The sequence below is a fragment of the Chiloscyllium plagiosum genome, chromosome 36, assembly GCF_004010195.1.
Source record: "Chiloscyllium plagiosum isolate BGI_BamShark_2017 chromosome 36, ASM401019v2, whole genome shotgun sequence".
NCBI classification, from domain to species: Eukaryota; Metazoa; Chordata; class Chondrichthyes; order Orectolobiformes; family Hemiscylliidae; genus Chiloscyllium; species Chiloscyllium plagiosum.
This window is the reverse complement of record NC_057745.1, coordinates 11,685,239-11,711,243: the sequence shown is the minus strand read 5'-3', so window position 1 is coordinate 11,711,243 and position 26,005 is coordinate 11,685,239. Positions and strand designations below refer to the sequence as shown.

Sequence of the window (26,005 nt, the reverse complement as noted above, 5' to 3'; positions counted from 1 at the left end):
CTTTGGTCTGTGCAAATTGGAAATTCACGGGATCACTTATTACCTTCTCTGTGGAGTTTTCCAGCATATGATCTTTCTGTACTTGACATTCTTCACTTGGGATTGCTTAGTGCCATTGTGTATTGGAAGTTTTACACAGCATCTGTCTTATACTGCATCTGACATGAGTGTTCAGTGGAGGAGTTTAGGTATAAAACGCTGAAACATTTTTGATTTGATAACTGGCACTTCATAAGCACAAAATACTGAGCCACTGTAATCCCTTGCTGTTCTCTTTTGTTTGTCTGTATGCTGTGTTTCAGAATCATCAAATCTGCATGTTCTTTTAATCTCTTGCAAAATTCAGTGTATCTTTTAATAACAACAGTTGCAGAATTTTCAGCTGCACTGGAAAGGTCAGGTGCACTCTCTTGCAAAGATTTGTTTTTTTCATTGACAGATCCTGCACAGACTCTGAATGAGAAATAGAGGAGAGCAGAGACATAAATGGAATTCTCCACAGGCTGCAATTACCTCCAACTTGGATGTAGAATATTTTATTTTGGTTGGAAAAGACCAATTTCAAACTGGAGTACTGACTCTATTGTCATCACCAAAGCCGTGGCTCATTTCTTGCAAAAATCTACAGTGAACTGTACCTGTTTCCTTTGAATGGGCCAGCATTTCATAATGAGACATGACATCATTATAAAACATATTACTCTTAGGACATGAGCACATGGACAAGGCTGCATTTTTTGGGGAGCTAGGCTTACTCTTTGAACTACAAGAGTCCATGTGGTAATGATGCTCTCGTGTTGCTGTAGGTTAGTAGCTTGGTGTGATTTTTGGTTGTGTTGAAGAATACCAGTTTTAGGAGCCATTCCCAGTTACTTCCATGGTGAAGAACCTTGGCCCAAACGCTACATCATTGGTCTAAATGAGTGGCATGTTGAATTGATTGCTAGTCCCTATGTTCCTAGTTGATGTACAATAACATCCAAGGAGAAGATTTTTGACTCTGACACTATTTCCAACAAATAGGGTAAATTTCTGAAATCTCTGTGTAAGGAGGTCAGAGGTCTTGAAAGAGGATTCTGATTTGATGGTTTTTAGAATGAAGTGCAAGACAACGAGGAGAATAATCTCAGAATTTCACCAGAGAGATTAAACATGTGGTATTAGAATGAGCAGATAATTCATTAAAGCTGATGTAGACAAAATTGGTTGAATGTCTTCTTTCCATGCTGCAAATTTTCTGTGGTTCTATTTTTGGAAAGATACTATGATAGAAAAGGTTTCAGATTTTTAGGATATTCGGACAGGTGCAATAAGTCATGTTGTATTGAATGTCTTGGAGATATGCAGAGATGATAAACTCCAGGTTATGTGACTCAATGTTCATTTTATACTATGCTTTAAAATATCTTCTCTCATGCATTCAGCTTTTTGTTTCATTATAGTTTCTCTTTGTCAGTCACCATATTCAGGTTTAATTAATTGCACATATGAGTGGCCAATAGACATGCATAAAACATGGAACAGTTGAACACTACACATAAATGGCTTGTCAAAGGGAGTAATTAAGCTTTTAGGGAAGGATTTCAATAATATGGCAGGAAAATGATAATCAACATTGATTAAAAGAAAGGAAATCATTGTGGCTTGTTTGACCATACATGTTTACTGTAACTATAACCACAAAAGCCTTGGATTGTGGCTACATTATAGCAGAAAGTGTAGACTGTGGTTCTTGTATCTGCTCGGTCAAAGTTCTAAACAAATTCAAGCCATTGCTTTTGCACTTCATTAAGTATACTACTGAGGAACATTGGAAGAGGTGAGTGCTGCTTTGTCCCTTCAGCCTGTTCTGCTGTTCAATGAGATCATGGCAAAACTACAACCTAACACCTTTGCACCACCTTCATAAATATTTTTAACAGAACACCGATCACTCCCTGATTTAAAGTAAACAATTTAGTTATCGTCAATGGTCATTTGCAGACGAGAATTCCTAATTTTGACTATATGTTTTGTGTAAAGGTGTTTCCTACTTTCAGTCCAGAAAGATGTGGTTCCAAGTTTAATACTATATTCTTAGTCTTAATTTGAATACCTCCCACACCCCAACAAACCCACAACTCTCTCTACTGTGTCGATTAGGGTCAAGAACTACTGCCAGCATCTTATAGTCTAAGTGCTACCTTATATGTTTACATTTGTGACATATACCACAAAGATTGTGTTCTTGTTAAGACTAATATCTTGAATTGAATTGACATCACTAATTGCTTACATTACCATATCACAGATTTATACATAAACTGGGTTTTGTTCTTATTGATGTTATTGTACAGAGCATGCACATAACTGACTGAACATTCTATACTTACTCCTTTGCACTGAGAGACTGAATAATGGTGAGGCAGGTAGCTTTATATTGTAAAGTGACAAGTTGTAGTGGCATATATATGTCTTAAAGATACATTGCTTGTTTGGTCTGGAATATATGCAATAATACAACAGCATCTGCTCCTTTTAATATCTTGAAAACTTTGATCAAATCACTCCTTAATGTTCGAAACTCCAATGAACACAACATTCGTAATTTCTCCTCATAGTTTAATCCTTGGAGTCCAAATGTCATTCTGATAAACCCATACTGCTTCCTTCATATCTTTCCGAAGGTGGCTGTAAAGGCAAGGAAAAGTGTAGGATCAATCAGCAGCTCGCAATACAATTATGTGAAGTCTTTTTGAAGCAACTGATTGCTTCTGCAAATAAATATAAATGACTATGTAACACAGTGGTGGTTAAGACGTTCCATGTGGAGATTTATCAGGATTAGTGAGGTGTGTTTATCTTCAAAGGTGAGCAATTAAGTGAGACTGATACACAATCATTTTGACGTTGACTGAAGTCTATTGTCCAGTCACGGTCAATAGAATTCTACCAGGTTATTGTCAATGATTGATTGACTGACGCTCTTCAATAAACATTTAAAGGCTTTCTTAATGTCAAGAGAGAATATTACACCGAGCTGCTCCCTGACCCAGTCAGCCACAATACAGATTCATTTGTGTGAGGGCAAGAAAAGCAGGTGTGGTTTGATGGAAAGATTTAATGAGCCATGTCACCAGGAGGCAGTGGATCCCATACTGCTTTCAATAGACTAACAGTTGAGCAGCTAATGTTGATGATTTACCCAATTTGTAAAAGCTTCTTCAGGTAAAGAACATAGGAAATGAACAGCATTGGAGTCCAGAGAACAGAGAGATTAGGAATCAAGGGGCTATCTGAAGATTTCACCCTCACAAAGTTCCAGAGGTCACCTGGGATTTCTATCTAGAGGAAGCCCAACTCTAATATGATGGCCAACTACTCTGGCTTAATGCTGATCACTCTTAATGATGCTCTTTGGGATTTTTGATATCTGATGTATCAGTGCTAAACTATAAGGCTTGATTTAATTTTCATTTAAAAAACACATGAAATGCAGGCTGTGGCTTGTAGAAGTGATCACGAAGGAGAATTGTGGAATTGATTGCCACAAAAAGCTGGGGAAGGCAAATCATTGAGTATATTTAAAAGAGAGATAGATAGATTCTTGATTGTCAAGGGGATCAAAGGTTACGGGGAGAAAGCGGGAGAATGGGATCAAAACATTTACCAGCCATGATTGAATGGCGGAGCAGACTTGATGGGCCAAATGACCTAATTTCTGCTCCGAGGTCTTACGGTCTAACTATTGCTGTGGCTGATATTCATAAAGCGTTTCAGTATCTGACTTGTGTAGCCCTGAAGGCCTGGATGGAAGTTTCTGGTAGTAATTAATTGATTCTTGAATTCAATCTAGGGCATAATACTCTAATTCAAAATGATTTTAATGTTGCATAGCATCAGAAGCCATCTCTCTCAATTAAGACGTGAGGCAAAGGTAAGGCTGTCTATTATAATCGATCATAGTCACTTTGATGTCATCAGGGATGTTTGGATGACATCATAAGGACTGCTGTCATTGCCTGCTCTCCAGATTCCTAACATGGGACTGGATTGGTTTGTTATTGTTGGGCAATTTATTATCACAAAACTGCTGTTCTGATTTCCCAGTCGGTTTATTTGGACATACTGGAACAAACTTTTGGATTTCCGTGCAAAAGATAATAAATGAATCCAAAACCTTTCTGTGGCCCCTTGAAAAACGGGGGATTCTGGAAAGTAAATTTGATAATGTGTGAGTCTGTGGAACAAAGAGAGACATTTTATTTTGTGCATGGAGTCTAACTGCCATTAATCTCCCAAATTCCGTCTCTTGAGCCCTCAGTGTATCCACAGCATCTCTATATTTACAACATTGTCGATGCACATGGTCTTTCAAGACTCCCTGTTTATGCTCCCATCCCGTCTTTCTAAATAATCACAGGGCACTGACATCAGATTTATACATTCTTTTGATATCTCATTATTCATGAAGACAGTCTTGATGCGGCGAACACCACACGATTATCAGTAATTGAGGCTGTAATATTTAAAATTAACCCTGTGCATAGGCTATAATGTACTTTAGGACAGATACTGGAATATTGTGGTGTGAGAGATATGATACGTAGTGCGTTGGAGTCTGTGGTAATGTGTTCACATATTGTAATGTACTTTTCCTGGTCTAGTCATGGGTTGAGTATTATAGGATTACCATGGAATACATACAGTGGGGAATCAGGCCGCTGGGCCAATAAGTCTACACCAATCCTCTGAAGGGCTTCCCACCCAGACCTATCCCTGTAACCCTGCATTTGCCGTGGCTAGCACACCTAACCTATATATCTTTGGACACTGAAGAAGGGCTTATGCCCGAAACGTCAATTCTCCTGTTCCTTGGATGCTGCCTGACCTGCTACGCTTTTCCAGCAACACATTTTCAACACTGTGGGCAATTTAGCATGGTCAATCCACCCAACCTGCACATCTTTGGACTGTTGGAGGAAACTGGAGCACAGGGAGAATGTGCAAACTCCACAGAGACAGTTGCCTAAGGTAGGATCGAACTTAGGTCCCTGATGAAATGAGGCAGCAGAGCTAACCACTGAGCCACTGTCCCTTAGGTGCATAACGTCCAGGATTTGCACATGCACCCCACTGAACGCCCAACTGAAAATCCTAAGTGATTGATAGTAAATAGGATGGTTGTGATGTGAGGCAGCACTGCTAACCACTGAGCCACCTTGCTTCCCTGCTGTTATTCTGGTTCAATTCATAGCTCTTCATTAGACTGTTGGTAAATTAAATGATGAAGGCATGTGATTTGGGAAATATGCATTATAAAATACCTTATCACGTTGAAATCTCCTTGGGTACTTCAATTAATTCATTTGCAATGCAGTGATAGTTATGTTGACAAACCGTAACACATCACAAACAATAAACTGAAGAGTTGGTAGCGTTGGTTGAAAGGAAAATTTTGACTAGATGTGTGCAAGTGTTTTCTAATCATTTTGGAATAATGTAATGAGGTTTTTAATTGCCACATGAGTCATTGAAACAGGTAGTGAGGGTTTTGGTTTATTATTGATTCCTTTTTATAGGACATGGGCATTTCTTGCTCATTAGTGACTGCCCTTCAACTGAGAGGCTTGCTAGGCCATTTGAGAGGGCAGTGAAAAACCCTGCCATATCGCTATGGGTCTGGGGTCACATGTAGACCAGACCAAGTACGGCTAGCAGATTTCCTTCCCTGAATAACATTAGTAGACCAGATGAGTCTTTGATGACAATTGATGATAGTCTAATCATTACCATAGCGATGAGTTTTCAATACTAAATTTCTTACCCGAGTTCAGATCTTATCCATGTTACAGTGAGGTTTGAGCCAATATTTCCAGAGTATTAGCCGAGGCCTCTGAATTACCATTTGACATTACCATTTTGCTACCGTCTCCCTGGAAAAATGGAAACCAAAGTATGTCATGTCTAATGATGCAACAATCCCTCAGTACTTGCATTAAAAGTTGAGCCCAGAGTGAAATTCCTTGGGAGACAACTTACATTACGATTGTACTCATTAGTGTCTCATAGCAGTGAATTTGTCTGAGTAGTATCAGACAGGCATAGGTGTCAGTCTCTATCAAGTCAAGCAACTCATGTTTTTGGGATCTAAGTTCCTTCCCTGGCCTAAATATTATCAATAGGACTCTCCATTACCCAGATGGAAGTTGGTATACTTAAATATGCCAGTTTACACGTCAAACACTAGAGCAGATTTCCACAATAGGTATCCCCTAACTGTGGCTCTGCCCCAAGGCATTACTTATTTAGTGAAAGAGGCCAAATAGATACTTATTGATTAATTAGATGCTTGCCCCTAACATACCAGTTGCTGGATGACACTGACAGCTACAGAATAACTGTCCCAAGGAGTTTTCGCTCTTATCTAAAGCTTCAGTTTGACAAGCATTTTGTCTGTCTCCTATGAGAGTTATACCTGGGGACCAACAGATGACATCAAACTTTTAGCTCCTGTTTGACCGTGTCCTCAGGTGACCTGAGCATTGACAATGTCGGGAGAGCAGACCAATAATAACACTGGAATCACTGTTGCAATATACTCAGTCGAGCTATTAGAATTTGTGGCAGTCACCATATAGGATTGACTAATCTGCTCCCCAGAATCTACACTATTCATTGCTGCGTTTAGATGTCTTTAGAATAATAAGACATGGCCAGGACATTGAGAAGAATTATTGGGCTCCTTATTCAATAGTGCCATGGTAATCTGAGTAAGAGGTTAGAACAAAGAATAGCAAAAAACAAAATAGTAAAGGAACAGACCCTTCGGCCCTCCAAGCCTGCATCAAATCATTTTGCCCTTCCATACTTAAACTGTCCTCAATTACAGAATCCATATCCCTCTACTTCCTCTTTATTCATGTATTCATCTAGATGCTTCTTGAATGCTGCTAGTCTGTCTGTTTCCACCACCTCCTCTGGCAAAGCATTCCAGACACTCCCCAACCTTTGTATGGAAAACATGCCTCGAACATCTGTTTTAAACTCCACCACCCCCCCACACCTTGAACCTGTGTCCCCTAGTAATTGTCCATTCCACTCTGGGAAATAGCTTCACTCTTTTCCACTCTATCCATGCCATTCACCATCTTATAAAATTCTATCAGGTCGCCCCTCAATCTCCTGCATTCTGGTGAAAATCAACCCAGTCTGTCCAACCTTTCTTCATAGCTAAAATCCCCCATACCAGGCCAAAATCCTGGTAAACCTTTCCTGTACCCTTTTCAAATTACACATCTCTGGTAGTGTGGTGATCAGACATTTGAAAGATGACAGCACTGGACACCCCTATACTGCACAGGAGCACTTGCTTGGATTATGTGTTAATCAGTCAGATTCAGATTAGAAGAATGACTAACTTTCATCCTCAACGAACTCACTTTGGTATGTTATTCTTGTTCCTGTTCAAATCTGGGCTCTTTGTTGGTGTCATCGTGATGCACGATGATGAATTTAATATATTATACATCTAGAAGAAAACACTTTTCTCTGCGACAATCTGATTACTTACAGTCCACGGAACTCTGAGTTCAATGTTCTCCTGAAACAAGTGACAGTGATTGATGAATCCATATCAGGCATATTATAGTCAGGCATCCAAATGCTGTGTCATCTCAGACGATGGAATGGAGATGAGGAAATAGGGTCAGTGAAATCATCTGGGAAATCATTTCCTGAAAAGTTTATTCTCATCAACCAAATGGTGCCCGCATAAAGCAAACATAGCATAATTACATGTGAACCCTGAGAGATTGCTAAATAGGCAAGTATTGAGCAATAACTAATGATCTGTGCTACAAACCTGGACTGTACAAAATCAGACTGCAAGAGGTTACATGGCTCTGATGCTGACGGTCCTTTATCAGCGGCAAGTATTTCCACATCAATTCAACAGCAGTTCCTTATTTATTCTTTTATGTGTTTATTATGAAGTACTAAGGGTTATTGATGAGACCAGGAATTCTTGTGTTGGACAACAGTTGCTATTGATATTGTGGATATTTTAGACTTCCAATATTGCAGGCTCACGAATAATCAGACTTGTTACCTGCATAATGAATAAGCCAACACTGATATAAATAATAAAAGGAAGTGACCTTGGGGGTAGTAACTGCACTAACTGATTCTATTTGATGAGACTGTTCCTTTTAGGTTAGTGATCCCCTGCAAGAATTTCATACTAAATTTGGAATTTAGTTTGGTACTTGAGTCAACTTCAGTGGCTGAACAGCTTAGAAAAACACTTGGAAAGGATAGAGCCTCCTTTCTACTACCTTTCCCTTAGTAACGTACCAAGGTTCTATTGGCAATATCCTTCAAAGCTATGAATTTTACCACCCAACAGGATAAGACCAATGGACCCATAAGCACAACCATATCAGCCTGACTTGGAAATGTGTCACTAGCCCTGGGTCAAAATCCTGGAACTCTCTCTGTAGCAAAACTATTGGTGTACCTACACCACATGGAGTGCATCACACATTCTCAAGGGCAATAATACTTTAGCAATAAATAAACGCAGATTTAGCCAGCATTGCCCACATCCCAGGAAAGAACTTTTAAAAGTCATATAACAATAATCAGGGGTGCCCTAGCCTTGATGGAAATTCCCATCAAACCCTACCTCTGAACCAGGAAGCCTGGATTCAAGTCCCACCTGCTGCAGAGGTGTGTAGTAATATCACCGAACAGGTTGATGAGAAAATATCTAGGAGCTTCTTTTAGTGCGGTGGTCCTATCCCTATCTCTGAGCTAGGAGATCCAAGTTCAAGTCCCACCTTCTCCAGAAGTGTGTGACATCATCTCTGAACAAATTGCTTAGAAAAAAAGTCTGGCAGATCCATATGGGATAGAAGATGTTGATGTTGATGGACAGAGTTAGATATGGCATTCCAGACTCCAGAAGAGTGCAAGTGGGTCACAATGGAAATGCAGATAAATGCAGATAAATGCAGGCTGTCATGGCTGAATCACAATTGAGTAATTCAAAAAAGAGAACTTAATTTTAACCTTCTGATGCATAGGAGGCAGTCAATGGGTTTAGGCAGCTAATGGATTTATCAAGAGAGACTGGATGCTGAAATTTATAGCAGCATAGGCTAGACAGGTACCTGAGGTCACATGTGGGTGACCCAGTTGCAAACCAACCACATGCAAGTGAGGTATCTCCCCCACTCTACCTGCTAATATGGCCGGGTTAAATCTCCCCCACTGTACCTGCTAATATGGCCGGGTTAAATCTCCCCTACTGTACCTGCTAATATGGCTGGGTTAAATCTCCCCTACTGTACCTGCTAATATGGCCGGGTTAAATCTCCCCCACTGTACCTGCTAATATGGCCGGGTTAAATCTCCTCCACTGTACCTGCTAATATGGCCGGGTTAAATCTCCCCCACTATACCTGCTAATATGGCTGGGTTAAGACTAGATGAAACTCACAGGAGCTGCTGAGATAGTGTTCTATGGATATTCCATACTCAGGTTCCTTGTCTTTAGGAGACCGTTCCTATCCCCCTGTTTATTAGCTTACATTATTATAATCCTCACCTTCCTCTTCTGTTCTCTCTCTTGCCCCTTACTCATCCCCACCCCTGTTTTACTCCTTCTTCTCTCTCCTTATTTTCTCTGTGCGTCCAATGCTCTCTGTTGCTCTTCTTCCCTCACCCTTTTGTTCCACAGGTCACTATCCATATGTTGAAATAGGCAGCAAAAGACTTTTAGAGATTAACAAAGCTTTCATTGCAAACTTATAGTTTGGCACAAATACCAATGTTCCATTTGCACCCTTTTCCAGAAACCAACATTCTACTGGGGAAGAATCCAACTCATTTTTTTGCTTGTTATAAAATACGTAAATGAACTAAATTACAAAGAGAATCAATACTCACCACCAGGAGCAAAAGCCCAGCTCTGTTTTTTCCACTATATAAAAAAGCCAATAAACAAATTAAAAGCATTACTCTCTTGGAATAGTGTAACAACAGAACCATAGAGGAAGGGTTGGGGTGGGCTGAATATGGGATGGGACAAAACAAAACGGGCTTATCGAGGAAAATAATTCACTCCAGCCCTCATGTCATCCATAAAATATGTATTCTGACAAATTATTTTGTATGGCTATAGCTATCCAGTAAGGTCTCCTTCCTTGTTTAATCACTTGGGTTTCACTGATTATTGAAATTCAACATTTTATAGAAGCCATTGAAACTGGGAGTAGGAGCAGGCCATTCAGCCCCCTGAGTCTGCTCTGCCATTCAATATGGCCATGGTTGATCCTCAGTCTGAATGCCATTTTCTCATCATCTCTCCGTACCATTTGATGTCTTTGAACGCTAAAACAAAATTACCTTTCATGAATATATCCAGTGACCAGGTCTTCAAGAACAGAGGATATTTCTATTATGGATTATTGTTAACTTCTCTCCAGAATTAGTTTCCTTCCATTCACTTGTAGACAATGACCTTTTCATCTGCAACCCTATTGTAAATGATTGTACGCACATAGCTTTACCTGAAAATTGGTTAATTGTTACTGACCCTTACAAAGGAGCTTTGACTACACTGACAAATACTTATTCCTCTCAAACTACTACAATGAAGGCCTTATCATCAAAGTTGAGTCTTTGTCTTTCTTCCACTCCTCTGGCACTTCCTTCTTCCTCATTCATTTTAATTTTCCAACCCTCTCAAATTTCACATAAAATTCTTATTGTCTATATCCTCAAGCCCTATCCTGAGCTGCTCCCTTAGATTCCCTCCCTTCCTACACTAAATGACTCCTCATCCATCTTCATTTGAATCCCAATTTCTCCCCTTCCCTTGTCCTTTCTCCTCTCAACCTGAATGCCCTCCTCTCCTCCTCAAAACTCTTCCTCCAGAAAACCTCTCTTACTCAAATTCATAGTTACCATCTTTGAGCTTTCCACTTTGCATGGTTTCTTTGCTCCTAAGGTGCTGAACACTGATAAGTTTATCTCTGATCATTTCTTACTACTCCTTCTACCTCCTTCAAAACCATTTCAGTTGCACTTACCTTTGTATGGAACAGGACTAACAATCTCTTAAATGGCTACAACCGAGTTTCCATTCACCATGTGGTCTACTGTAGCCTTTGATTTGCTCATTGATTTTCTCATTTATCCATTTGATCCCCTCACCCTTTACAAAACCCTGGCTCCTGTCATTCTGTTCATTCCTCATGGTTTGGTCTTATTATTGATTCTTCCAGTCCAAGCAGTAAAATCTGGGTCAGGCAGACACGCTATCAAGTGCTGTTGACCTCATGATTCTATGCTAACATTATCTACTGCCCAAGATCATTCTGAAGAAAGAGGCATCTTTCAGTTTTTTTTGTCTGCACTACCATTTATTCCTGTAAACTCTTTCACCTGCTCCCTGCATCCTTACCTTCAACATCAAATATGAAGACTTTAATTCCAATTTATCCCTTCAACGGCCCATATATTCATTTTCTTTTCCTAATTAAGCAAATTTTCTGGATCTGAATCCTTTTGTTCTTTCTCTTGATCTTAAGGTTCACCTCTTACTCCTTGTCTGCGTTTTCCATCAAACAGGTGGCCACCCAAAATCCCTTGCTGGCCTTTACACAAACTAACATTATTTTCCTCTTCTTCGGTACATTCTTCTTCTCTTTCAAAGCCTAACTTTTCAAACAAAACTCAATCATACTGACCTTGAAGAATATTAGCCCAGGCACAATCACTTTGTCTTCTTCAAAACCTTCAATTGTTTCCTTTCAGGTGTTTGACTAGAGTTCTTGCCAAGAGTTCTTGGTTTCAGTCCTGTAAGTGCACACTGGAATAAACCTCACCAGTGCCATTCTCTCTGACTGAGACCTTGACACAATCTCTGTTCACCTCTTCCATCTCTCTTCTGGCAGAGTTATAGACTGCAAACTCTTTTAACACTTCTTCTCCATCATTTATCTAAGTGGGATAATTCTTGTCACAACGCTGGTCCCATCCTTTCCTGTCCAGTTGTAGTCAGAGCATTTCCAACAGTGGCCTTGCCTCTTAACTTAGCACTAGTACCTCTGGGGTGCCCCAAGGATCTAGCCTCACCTCCCTTTCCTTTCCTCACCTCTATGATGTTGTATCCTGCTGTTATTATTCACAGATAGACAACCAGTGTCCATATGTTTTCTGCAATATCCAGCTCTGATCTGTTCATGGCATCACTCAAATCTTCATTGTTTCTGTCCCATCAGATTGCTTGCTCAATCTTGGATATGTTGTAGTTACAGCAATTGGAAGACTGAAGCCTTTATCATAAAGCTAGTGGCTAACATTCCTAATATCTACCTTTTGTCATTGCGTTTTGTAATAGTGCCTGTGTTTAGGTTTCTTTTTATTTTAAATTTTAATGTAGAACTATAGGTGTGCATACTGATGTAGTAAATGTACAAAATGGTGACTGACTGAGCAACTTTCATGCATTAATGAGAAAGTGGTGGTACTTGGGAGTCACTCCTTATGGCTTTGAAGTTATAACCAATAAGGTATAATGTTTTACAAAGGGGATATAACCCTGCAATGTGTTAAACCACAGTAAAACTTAATGTTCTATTAAACTGAGCTGTTTCACATTGAGCTACAATAAATATTTAAATAAAAACTGAATTGGATAACTGTGTATGGGTTGTGTGCTGCAAGCATCAATTAGAGATGGAGCTTTGTCGAACAAATCTACAAAGATTAAACTGGATTGATTTGTGTTATGACCAATAACAAAATAAGTAATACACGGCTTTTTTTAAAGAAAAGGCACAACCAATAAGAAAGGGAATCCACCCAACAAAAAAAAGCTTTCAAGCCAATTTTATTTATTATTTGTTCATGATATTATGTTGACAACACAATATTGCCCTTCCACAATTGCACACGAGAAGTTGGTGTTGAGGCACCTTCATGATTGTTAATGCAGTGAAATACACCAAACTGCAATGATAGAAAAGTGATATTGTGCCAAATCAGGATGGTTTGGGACCAGCTTTAGTCTTATTGAACCTTTCCTTTGTGGTTTGATTCATCATTTCAGAGGGCTGCTATGAGTTGCCCACATTACTTTGTGTCTGTGTCAATGTATGGGTTAGATTGGATAAAGACAAAAGATTTCTCTCTCTTATGACTGGTTGTGAACCAAACAGTTTTTATTTATTCACTCAAGGGACATGGCCATTGCTGCCTGGTCAGCATTTATTGCTAGTTCCCAGTTGCCCTTGAGAAGGTGGTAGTGAGCTGAATCACTGAAGCCCATGTGCCCTACATGGACCCACAATGCCCTTAGAGGAGGAATTCCAGAATTTAGATCCAGCAACACTGAAAGAACAATGATATCATTCCAAGTCAGGATGGAGGGGAATTTACAGGTAGTAGGTGTTCCCATGTACCTGCTGCCCTTGTCCTTCTAGCTGGAAGCAAGCATGGGTTTGGAAGGTGGTGTCGTGGATCTTTAGGGAATTTCTGCAGTGCATTTTGTAGATAGTATACATTGCTGCGACTGACCATCAATGGTGAAGGAAGTTGGTGCTTGAGAATATGATGTCAACCAAGCAGGCTGGCTTGTCCTGGATGGTATCAAGCTTCTTTAGTGTTGTTGGAGCTGCACCTATTAAGACAAGTGGGGAGTATTCCATCACACTCCTGATTTGTGCCTTGTAGATGGTGGACAGGCTCTGGGGAGTCAGGAAGTGAGTTACCTGACAAAGTATTCCAAGCCTTTGACCTGCTTTTGTAGCTACTGTATTTCTATCCAGTTGAGTTTCTGGTCAATGGCAATGCCCACGATGTTGATAGCGATTGATTGAGTGATGTAATACTATCGAATGTCAAGGGGGGGGGGGGAGGGGGGGTGATTTGATTGTCTTTTATTGGAGATGGTCATTACCTGATATTTGTGTGGGACAAATATTAATTGCTACTTGTCAGCCCAAGCTAGATCTTATTGCATTTGAACATAGACAGCTTCAGTATCTGAGGAGTTGCAAATGAAGCTGAAAATTGTGCAATCACCAGTGAACATCCCCAATTCTGATCTTTTGATGGAGGGAAGGGCATTGATGAAGCAGCTGAAGATGGTTGAGCTGAGGTTGAGAAACTCCTGCAGAGATGTCCTGGACCATCATGACTGATCCCCACAACCACATCCATCTTCCTATGTGCAAGGTATGACTCCAACCACTGGAAAGTTTGCCTTCTGCTGCCTATTGTTTCCAGAATTTCTAGAGCTCTTTGATGCAACACTTGGTCGAATGTAGCCTTGATGTCAAGGGCTGTGACTCTCACCTCCCCTCTGGATTTCAGCTCTTTTGTCCATGTTAGAACCAAGGTTGTAATGAGCTCTGGAGCTGAGTGGCCCTGGTGTAATCCAAACTGGGAGTCAGGGAGTAGGTTATTGCTGACCAGGTGCTGCTTGATAGGTCTGTTGTTGACACCTTCCATCACTTTACTGATAATTGAGAGTAGACTGATGGAGTGGTAATTTGGCCTGTTGGATTTAGCATGCTTTTTGTGTACCAGGTATACTTGGGCAATTTTCCACATTGTTGGGTAGATGCCTACATTGTAATTGTACTGGAAAAGCTTAGATAGGGGAGCAGCAAGTTTTGGACCACAGGTCTTCAGTACTATTGCTGGAAGATTATCAGGTCCCATAGCCTTTTCTGCATCCAGTCCCTCCAACAATTTCTTGATATCACATGGAGTGAATCGAATTGGCCAAAGACTGGTATCTGTGATGTTAGGGACCACTAGAGGACGCTGAGATGGATCATCCAATCTGGCTGATGATTGCTGTGAATGCTTCAGCCTTATCTTTTGCACTGATGCATTGGCATCAATCAGATCGAGACAAGCTATCCAGCTGACTGACCGTAAGACCAGACGCTGGGGTAGAAGGAGATCTTTTAGACCGTCGAATCTGCTCTGCCATTCAACAAGATCCTCGCTGATCTGAAAACCTTCTAATTCACTTTCTCTTTCTGATTAAAAATCTATCTCCACCTTAAATATATATACAGCCTTGGCAGCTCCCTTGTGGTTAAGTATTCCTCTGACATGATGTTCCTCCACATTTTTGTCTGAAATATGTCACCCCTTCTTCTGAGATTCCATTCTGAGAGTCCAAGTTACCATGGCAATACCTATTAACTGATACCAGTTGCAGTTCAAAGCTATGGGTAATGATAACCAGGAATCTCTGCCACTGTTAGCACCTGCCATCAGTGTGCGTGGGAAAGATTTACAAGTTGCTAGTCAGGCTGCCTCAACGTTTATAAATGAGTTATGACCATCAAATCCAGTAATTGGACTTGGACCCAGAGTTTCTGATTCAGAGGCAGATACACTTCAGACTGCACCACATGGATCTCCATATGATACCATCACAGACATTTAAAAAGACAGTTCAGACCCTGCAGAGATTCCGTGGAATTCAGCTCTATTCAGTTTTATACTCAATAGGCACAGTTACACTCTGAGTTCAGCTGTGGTCATCTTGCCCTATAACTGCAGGGCAACTGTATAATAAATGTTGTTGCTATTGCCTTTCATGAGAAGAAGAAATTCTTTAATCCACATTGCTGTGGAGTGTTTACCAAAGTCTCATTCTCATTTTCCGTACCTCAAACTGTGGAAACAGATAATGTTACAACCACAGCTTGGGAACTGGTGCAACTTTCTCCCTGAGCTTTATTCTAAGTTGCCAGAACAGGGTTTAACATAAATGATAACGGTTTCAAAACGAGCATCAGTAAACTTGTCACCTTTTTAACGGCATCAAACTTCCCGCTGACTACCCAGATGGAGGATCTGCCCGACTGTTCCAATGACCTGTTTGAACATGTTATAATAATCTCACATGGCAACTCTGAACAAAGTTGCCCAACTTCATTGTGATTATCCCCTCCGAGTCCCAACATAACACATTCCATTCCAACACTTGAGTTTTCCACTTTCCATTCTATTGCTCTCCGGTATTGCATCTTGACTGTATCTGGCCAAACCCCAGGACTGACCATGGCTGGACTCAGGTCCGTCATGATCAACATCCTGGATTAGGGTCATATGATCTCCTTGTCTGAGTGCTGCAGGACCCCCAACTGATTATTGTCCACCCTCATTTCGCTAAACATTATTCTCCTTTGTTATTTAAACGTGGCCATTTGGTTGATGCACATGTCACGTGTCTGTTGAATAAGCTGTTGCCATGTCCTGTAAGTGTGACATTGATGTAACATGGTGAAGCGACAATTCCAGCCCCTTGACTGTTCAGTGCTGGCAACCAGAACAGGCTACCTGGTTTTTCTGTCTACATTGAAAAGCAAGTCAAGTCTGAGGGGCTGTGAGCTTGCAGGTTCTCACTCATTGAATTGGCAATGTGCCAGCAGGCAAGGCAAGTCAAACATGCTCGGAGTGCCCAAGGAACTGCAAAATAAGTGGGTGCTAAGAAAGCAAGTTAAGAGTTCTCAGATCCATCATTTAGGAATGCATGGTGTTGAGCCAATGCCAACTTCCATGGATGAAGGGTGGAGGTGATTGCTGCTTATGCAGTGTGCAATGAGAAGGTGATGAATGGACCTTACATTGGAGGACCAAGCACAGCAAGTGACAAGCTGTATCTGCCAGGAATCCACCTTGACTTTCACATCAGGAATTTCCACCATCTAGTTTCTCACCTGCATAAGGCAGAACCGCACACTGCATCAAGTTGAGATGAGTTCAGCTAATCATGACATGAAAACGTGTGGAAGCAAGGTGCTCACCGCTTGCTCATGAGATTCTCATTTAGCCCTTTCAATTTTAAGGGGAAATCAAACTTCTTTCAGCATCACATATTTTCATTCTCCGTCTATTCTTCTAAATTTCTCAGCCTTCCCCGGTCACTCATGGGCTGGGAAAAAAATTTGTCCACTCTATCTTTGTCATACGCTGTGTGTGGAAGCTCTTTGGGGTGTTAGAGCTCCTACCCACTGGCTCGAGAATTGACAAAGAACCTGCGCTGTCTTTCATTGGGTAGGCCTGCCAGGGCTGCCAACTAGGGTAGTAGAAAGGTTACCAGCATATCATACTCTGGCCTCAAAAGGCTGGGGGATGACGTCCTACGGACAGAGTATTATTGACCAGTCAGAGGCTGTGATCATGGGGAGGCTATAGGATAAACATCTATCAGAGTCCTAGGATCACAGAACCCAAGTCACAAGTTAAGGATATGATTAAAAGTCATTTATTTTCCTTCTTCCAAGCATAGCACCAACAAGAGCAGAAGTTTCCACCATCTGTCTCTCTATCTGCCATCATTAAATCATTGTCTCAGCCTTTGCTAAGTCATCTTTGATCCACACATTCTAGTTGACTCACTGTTGTTAAGACAACTAGGAATGGATAATAAATCTTGCCAAGACTGTCCACTTTCTGGGAAAGACAAAACGGTCTCATTGTACTGGTTAGATTAATTGAAATTTCTTTATTTGTCTTGTTTCTTATTGATTGAAGATTACACCCAACTTTAACAAATCTGGCAATGCACAGTATTTGTTATACGGCTTGTGCTCCTATGGTTTGTGAGCTATAGAGGAATGAGATAGCGATGTGCATGGTGACACAATAGCAGAATCCACAGCCATGTTTACGAGAGATGGAGCAGCCTGCATGAGATGGGGTGCACTTGTCCAATGGTTTTGAATATATCACAGTGTAGATAAGGAGTATTGAAGAAACCAGGTTTAGATCTAGGTCACTCATACATAGAGGAACCTTCCTGATCAAGAACAGATTACAAGTTACCAAAGGAAAGAAGCAAGTGTTATTCAACAACGAACCAAATCACAAACAATGATCTATCCCTTTTAGGTTAAAGTCTTTACCAATGACTGGTCATATGTTCTCACCACTTAACCCTGAGAGATTGAATTTACTTTTACCTTTTAATGTTCCTAAAACTGACAAGTGCTCTCCTCAAGAAGAATTATGTATCGTTTCATTGTTAATTGATAAGCAGCAGCAATTGAAGTAAGCATGGATGGGCAACTGAGGCATCTTGATAAGTAACTACATGAAGACTATTAAAAGTACAGCCCATCACCAGTGACCCATTCTACATTATTCGTATTCCTCTAAATGATGTTAAAACATATATAGTAGTACAACTTCCTGAAGGAAGAAACATGTTTCTGTCCAGTTCCTGGGGCTCAATGCATATCTGTGGCTGCTCAGCCAAGGCAAACTCTATTACTGACTAAGTCAGTGGACCAACTTTCACATTGGCTAATGGGATGGAGGATGTCAACAATGCAGATGGGGGCCTGCCTGAAGAGGAAGAGATGCCAGAGATATAGTGGACTGAATCTGAACCACTCGGGCTGATGTGTTTTGCGAAATAATTCAATCTCCAGCTGTTATCACATCAGCTGGAAGGAAGACTGTCATGACAAAGTTTTCAAAATGAGATTCAAGTGAGCTTATGACAGTCTGATAATACAATACATGACTGTGTATCAGCATTGTACCACTTCACATCATTCCAATGTGTTTCTGACCCTGTATTAATGTGGCATCTTGTGTCTGTATTTGAAAGAAGATTGCTGCGCTGGCGCTGATTGCTCTCCATGTTAATTCCTGACAGAAACTGGAAGAATGAAAATAGCTTGTGTTGGGACTGATTCTTGATCAGGCTGCCCTTCTTGTTTTGCTATTTTGTTTGCACTTTCTGTCGGGGAGAAATGACCTGCTGTTATTTCGTGGCTATTTCGAGAGTGGGGATTAAAAACTGGCACTTCCCTTGCATCAAGGGATCTGGTCTGATAACACATGTTACAAGCAAAGTGGTTTTAAATGTAATATAGTGTGAATTTCATGCAGTACGCAAAACAGACTGCAGGACGTTATTCCAGGAAATGGGTGCGGATGACACCATTGCAGACATTGCTTCAATCACTAATCCTCCTTCATGAAATTCCCATTACCCCAACATCACCATTTTCCAACTAATGTCATGAAGATAGTGGCTCGATATCAGATCCACATCTATAATTTCCCCATCGTCACCTTTGAAGTCATTGCTCAGGCAGTCTGGAAACAGCAGTGTGAATACCATGCGTGTTGCAAGTGGTATGTGAAGTGGAAGAGATTCAGGGAATTAAGTCAATCAAGATGGATCTTTCCTGTTTTACCAAATCCCTTAGGTTATTTATGCTAAATTAATCCTATTGTTCAGATAATTTAACTTTCTATTGAAAATCTGTCAATTTCATTCCATGGAAACAAATTTTGGAACATATAGTTAAGCTGAATCTTCAGATACGCTGCTCACAGGTCCACCTGACCTTTGCCTCGAAAACAAAGTTCTCAGACATTTTTCCAATGGAGGCCACCTTCGAAAAGAATTATCTGATGAATTAGAGGATTGATCATTTCCAAGTGGAAAGACACAAACTTTATTGCTGGGAGGGCATTGGGTGGAAGGATTAATCATATTCCCATGTGTAACTGCAAGGGGAAGTGAGCCACAAGATCTATAAGTGTTACAGCAGCAATGTTTGAGATTCTGAACTAAAATGGGAAATGGTACCCAGTTAAGTGCGGGATTTTGTGAACAAAATCGATACAACATTGATCAGGCCAGGTACGGACATATGGATTATGAAACAGTGAGGGAGAAGGGGACCCAATTAAGGGTCAAGCAGAGTAGACATATTCTCATGGTTAATTTCTTAGGGAGTAGGGGGGGGGGTGTATGTGAGGGTCTGCATATTCTTGTCCCCTGTTGCCAGTAAACCCAATGCCATGAATATTGAGACTGTTGGAACCTGACTGAGATTACTAACACCTATTGCTTTCTTGTGGACAGTGTTTGAAAGATGCAGCAGAGACCCTGAACACTCATGCAATGCACACAATATACTCTAGACAACCACAGCTGATCAAAGCGAGAGAAACTGAATAGATTTTAATAGAGCAAGGGCTGGAGGCAAATTAACCCTGCACTACATAACCATATTGTAACTGCATCCAAATTAACACGTTTATAATGCCACCATACAATGCAAGCTGAGCAATTCCATCCTCAGCACTTTGAAAGATTAAACACTAAAACTCCAAGGATAAGACTGAAAAGTCTGAATTGCTCTGCATCTAAGAATAGCTGACTATTGATTATGTCAGCTTACTAAAATCAGTACTTGCACTCCATCGCTCTAATACACAATAGCCATTGAACAAATTCATACACATGTTTCACTAAATGGATAAAAATGATGGGTAAGTTCAGAAATGCGGAATAGACCATGTCAATCACCACTGAAATCATAGTGCATATGACCGGTCTCTTCAATCAATCAATTACCTCCCACATTTTTAATGGCTTGGCTTTTGGCAGTAGATCAAATCTCTGATTTTTCTCCCCCACCCTTCTCAACAACCCTTCAAGGTCCAAAGGAACACTGTCAAATCCCTTGTCACAGAATAATGAAAACAATGTCCCATCTTAAATCAAGGCTAGAATTTTAGATTAGCAAATTACAGTGATATCTGTGCAAGCACATTGTCTAGCACCATGGCCCTACTTAACCCACACCATATAAATGTGCAAATAAATAAACAAAAAAAATGAAGAAAATGTGGACAGAGGAATTCATAGCAAAGAAGTATGTACACACACTTTTGGTCATAGCATAACCCCAATAGGCTGGTTTTGGAAAGAAGGGTGCTACAAGATGAGTAGGGAGTAACTGGAGCCTCTAGAGGTAGAAAAGAGAGGCTGCAGTGGAGAACAGTTTTAAACCTGTCAACAAAGGTTTACTCAGCTAACAAAGGGTACAAGAAAACTTCAAAACACTGAGGAATGAATTCCTTCCAAATGGGGAGTCTGGTACAATTACAACATTTAAAAGGCAGCTACTTGGGTATATGAATAGGAAAGGTTTAGAATAATGTGCACCAAATGCTGTCAAATGGGAATAGATTAATTTAAGATATCTGCTTAGCATGGATGGGTTGGACCGAAGGGGCTGTTTCTGTGCTGTACATCGCTATGACTCTATGTATGTGGAATCTCTTGTTTAAGGCTATGTTAGCTCAGGAAATAATACAATGGTCCATGTCATCATGAACAATGTTTTAATTGTTCAATTGATAACATAAAAGATATTAGAAGATATAAAAGTTTGTATACACTTACAAATAGATTTAAGAACACCTCCTTCCCCTCCGTTATTAGACTTCTGAACAGACCGCTCGAATTTTAAATTTAATGTTAATCTCACTCTCTGTGCACCTTCTCTGCAGCTGTAATATTCTAATCTTCACTCTGTTCTACTACCCTAATGCACTTTGTATGGTATGATCTGCCCATACCGCACACAAAACAAAGATTTTCACTATACCTAGGTACACATAACAAGAATAAATCACATCAAATTAAATTTAAATCTGAGATTGTGATCTTAAATGCAGGAGTTTTAACTATTTGATTAAGATATTCCCATTTTGTGCATATGTGATGGAAATGCATTAGCTTCAACCTCATAAGTGTATGAATGGTGTGTTTACAGTGATGGCTTTTTGTATGTGGAAATGTGTCATCTATTTTGCGAAGAAACTTTTGTTGCTGATTAATACCTGTTGTCTTAAAGTAATTTAAATTCTATTGATCTAGAAAATTAATGATTTCCTTATGTGCTGTGGCATGAGGTTAAATGGGGAGATTATTATAAGGATATTGATGAATTTTTCATTTTCTGTTTCTCCATGATTCCAAATACTCTGCCAATACAAATAGAAAAGGTAATGTTACAACAAAACTGGTTCAGCTGATAAACTGTAGTAAGAATGAAAATGTAGGCCCTGAAAATCAAAACAAACGTCAACTCACAAAGTTAAAAAAAACAGCCTTCAAGAAAATCTCAAAAGGAGACCTCAAAAAAATGATGCTGACCCCTGTTAGGGGTCCTGCAATGAAGCAGTTGGCAAATAAGGTGTACCCTTCAAAAAAATGGTACTTATTGCTGTTCGAAGCCATGAACAAGCCACACAGTAAGCAATAGACAGAAACTTGGAATGTTAACTCTACAGCAAATGTCTTCTTAGCCAGTTCACCAAATGTTTAATGAAATCCCCAGAGAAGCTGTTTTCAGCCCTATGCTGTTTAGCAATTGACAATGTTTACTATTACATACCAGACTCTGACCTTAGTAAAGCCTGCTTTGGTTAATTATGACTGCACAGCTCTCTTACCCTCCCCTCAGTCCTAGCATGTCAATGGCCTCTCTCTATTGTGCACACGTGTCTGTCTAATTCACTGCATCAATGTTCTGCAAGGGAGCAGAATAGAGCAGCACCTGGAATGGGATACCTCTGGTGGGGAAGGAACCATTGAAGTCGTTTGGACCACTGTAGTTACTCACTGCCAAAGGTTCAGGAAGCAATCTCTCCCACCAAATGACCTGCTCAGTTCCTTCCCCAAGCCCCACTCTGAGGTAGAACATGAGTAATCAGTGATCTAGAAAAGGAAAAAGCTAGCAATGAATGTGACAAGCACTCCACGGTAAAAAAAAGTGATTTAACAACTGCAGAACCCAATGTACTGAATGTTCACTCAGCATATGGGCCGTGACTATGTTCCAGAACATCCCATTGGCATTCCTGGAAAGAAACGGCTTGGAAGTGTTTAACGGTATGCGCAAGGGAGCTCTGCAAAATGCTTATTTCCTCTTAGAGTTCTTTTTTCAGTTGCTATAAGTTGAATCAAAAAGCGACAATAGATGCCTGTGAGATCATCCATCTCTATGTGCACTCGTTGCTTGTTTGGGGAGTAATCCATATCTTTTCTTCACTGAAAAGTTTTGAATGTTTGCTGAATGACCCATCTCATGCTTTACTCATTAAAGGGTCCCAATGATTCGATGGGTTACCTGTCTCTATTACTCCATAAACAAGTTTGGTGAATAATCCTTCTGTGCACTGATCACACTATGGTTTGGTGATATACAGTGTAAATTGGAATCGAGGAAAATACTCCCCGTCCATCTCGTTTGGATAATTGTGCTTGTTCTGTACATGTGACGTGATACAATCCAATTCTAATAAGATTCCCTACAGTGTGGAAACAGGCCATTCAGCCCAACAAGTCCACACCACCCTCCGAAGAGCAACCCACCCAAACCCATTCCCCCGAACTAATGCACCCAACACTACGGGCAATTTAACATTGGCCAACCTACCTGACTTGCACATCTTTGGACTGTGGGAGGAAACCCACACAGACACAGAGAGAATGTGCAAACTCCACACAGACTGTCGCCCAAGACTGGATATGAACCCAGGTCCCTGGTGTTGTGAGGCAGCAGTGCTAACCACTGAGTCACCGTGCCACCCTTCTACATACTGTTTCAGTAAAAAAAACTTCAGGGCTGGGAGGATTCGGATTCAGAGTAAATCAGAAATTATTGATGTTAAAGATTAGAGTGGAAAGGTTTATATTATTTAAAGAAGGGATCACGTGATTTAACACAAATTGCTGCCAGATACTCTAGTGGAATGGATTATTACAATCCTTTTAAGAGTATTTTGTTGAGGAAGAATTGAACTTTGGGTCACGGTGACTGAAGGCCAAAGTTAACAGCTCTCTTTCAGCCACTCGCTGACAAAGCCTATCCTCCAGGTCAGGCACACAGAAAACTGGGACTGTCTTCTCCGTGGGTCCCCTCAGACAGCAAGAGACTGACAGACCGACCGACAAGGGACACTGGGGGTTACAGTGAGGGTTTAGGCAAGAGATAGCATATGCATCACAATCAGTCACTCTCTAAGACTCACTGCACAAAGGTTAATCAAGATGTTGGATTTCCTGACAGCTCTGAAATTGCTTCAGGGCAGCGCTCCATCTGAAGTCTTAACACACCACTCAATCTTACCCTGCCTTTAGGAAATGAAAGATTTTTTTTACATTGTTGTTTTGTTTCTACCAAATCCATGTCACAACTCTCGCAGTGCTTGATACCATGTCTCAGCTCTGTGTGCGTATGTGTCTCACATGTTATTTAATGCCCATCTCAAAAGTGTACTGTCCCCAGATTTGCCTTTCCTCAGTTATGTAGACAATCAAGAAACCTCCAACATTTAAAAAAAAAGTCATGTTTTATTCAGGCTCTGATTGATTCTAACAATGTCTGCTCTGTTGAAAGTGAAGCCGTTCATAATTGTTCTTATTAAATGGTTTGCCTATCAGTGGAGTTTTGGAAAGAAAATAGTCAGACCACTGCCACGTGATCCCTGTCTTTAGCAAATGATATCATTCTCCTGTCACTGTGCCAACTCGCAAGATAAATTGGATGTCAGTGCAGAGCACTGGGCACCTCAGGGGGCAACACTCCCTGTCAGTTGAAGGGCACTTGCCCAGTCAACCCATTCTCAGGTTTTATTCGGCAGTGGGGATATACATAATGATTTTCAATTTTTTGCACCCCAGCTGTTCGAACTGCAGAAGAATATCATTTTTAACATGGCAACGCTATCCATTCCATTCTAATTACACCGCATTCCAGTGTCATGAGGCGTTGAGCAATGACCGGGAAATTATTCGCCAGTCTGTGACAACACGCATCAACCATGTCATTAAGAGAAGTGTGTTCACTCAGCCGCTCGCTCACTCGCAGCTTCTGACCTCATTGAGATGCAGGGTGTACTGCAGGCCACTTGTTGGCTTGTCTCGCAACAAGAGACCTTTTCAGTGCAAGTGTGATCCGAGCAATGTCTACATTTCCGCCACAACTCTGCGGCAGCTGCGTCAGTCAATTCAGAGAGAGAGCGAGCAAGAGAGAGAGAGAGGGGGGACAAACACACAGACACACACAGCATGAGAGGAATACTAAAGGGATCAGGTGAAGCAGCCTCAGAAAGACTTCGGAAAAAAACCCAACACGTGTGTGTTTTACACAGGAGCTCGCCTGAGCCCGAATTAACACTTGGGATGAAAGATCGTTGCATGTTGCTTATGAACTGTACTCACATCCTTATTAAGCCCTCAGTAATACTGACATCAATGCTGACTTCTCCTGGCCTTGCAGAGCACTCACCATCAGTAAGGGAAAAGCAAAGTCATAACAAACAACCACGTAAGACACAAAGTTAAAGCAGAGACGTTTCCCAAAAATGATTCCCAGCCTATAATCTAATACTGAGGGGCTCCACCAATTCAGAGATGGAGAGGTTCGAATGCCTTATTTCCCCTCCAACTCCATTGTGATTTAGTCCCTCCCCCTCCTCTCTCCCTATCTTTCCCTCAGTTGTTTTGTCATTGAGCTGCCCCTGATGGGGCATGTAAATTGGTAACATAACATGTTGTGATGGAGGAGAAAGGAAACAAAGCAAGGTGTGTGATGTGGTGGTGGATAAAAAGAACATTCAATGCTGCATAGAAGCATCTCTGTGTTTAAAATAAAAGATGCTGAGAGAAACGAATCACCACTCATAAGTGGATGAGATTTTGCGCTCACATCTTATGGTGCTGCTTGAACCACATTCACTTAAATAATCATCTCACACTGGCCCACAACATATATCAACACCAAGTGTTACAGCTAACTTGAGAATGCAACTTTTAAAAAAAGGTTTTGTGATTTACACATGAAAGAAGTGAAACTATCATGTTATTCGAATAGATGAAAGACTCAACAGACAATCAAGGTATTTTTCAATGTATAATTTCGGTTACATCACACTGTAAACTTTTGCTATAAATTCTGTGTCTTACAATTGTGTCCTCCACAACCACCTGATGAAGGAGCGGTGCTCTGAAAGCTCGTGCTTCCAATTAAACCTGTTAGACTATAACCTGGTGTTGTGTGATTTTTAACCTTGGCCCACAACCAGCTGTTATCTCACCTTCAACCTTTCTCATTCCAACACAGATATCCCAAGGTTAGATTGGTTGGAGCAGAGAACTAATCCT

At 40.7% G+C, this 26,005-nt stretch overlaps 1 long non-coding RNA gene across 2 annotated transcripts; it reads right to left on the bottom strand.

Annotated features, from left to right (window-relative positions):
* Window positions 1-1,499: 1,499 nt before the first annotated feature.
* LOC122540821 lies at window positions 1,500-25,201 on the bottom strand. 2 transcript variants are annotated; one of them, XR_006309425.1, is made up of 5 exons: window positions 25,064-25,201; window positions 9,931-9,964; window positions 7,553-7,645; window positions 5,807-5,915; window positions 1,500-2,670 (listed from the first exon to the last, which is right to left on the bottom strand). It is a non-coding gene; the product is annotated as an uncharacterized LOC122540821 (long non-coding RNA). The 2 variants fall into 2 exon arrangements; XR_006309426.1 differs by lacking the exon at window positions 7,553-7,645.
* Between the last annotated feature and the right edge of the window lie 804 nt (window positions 25,202-26,005).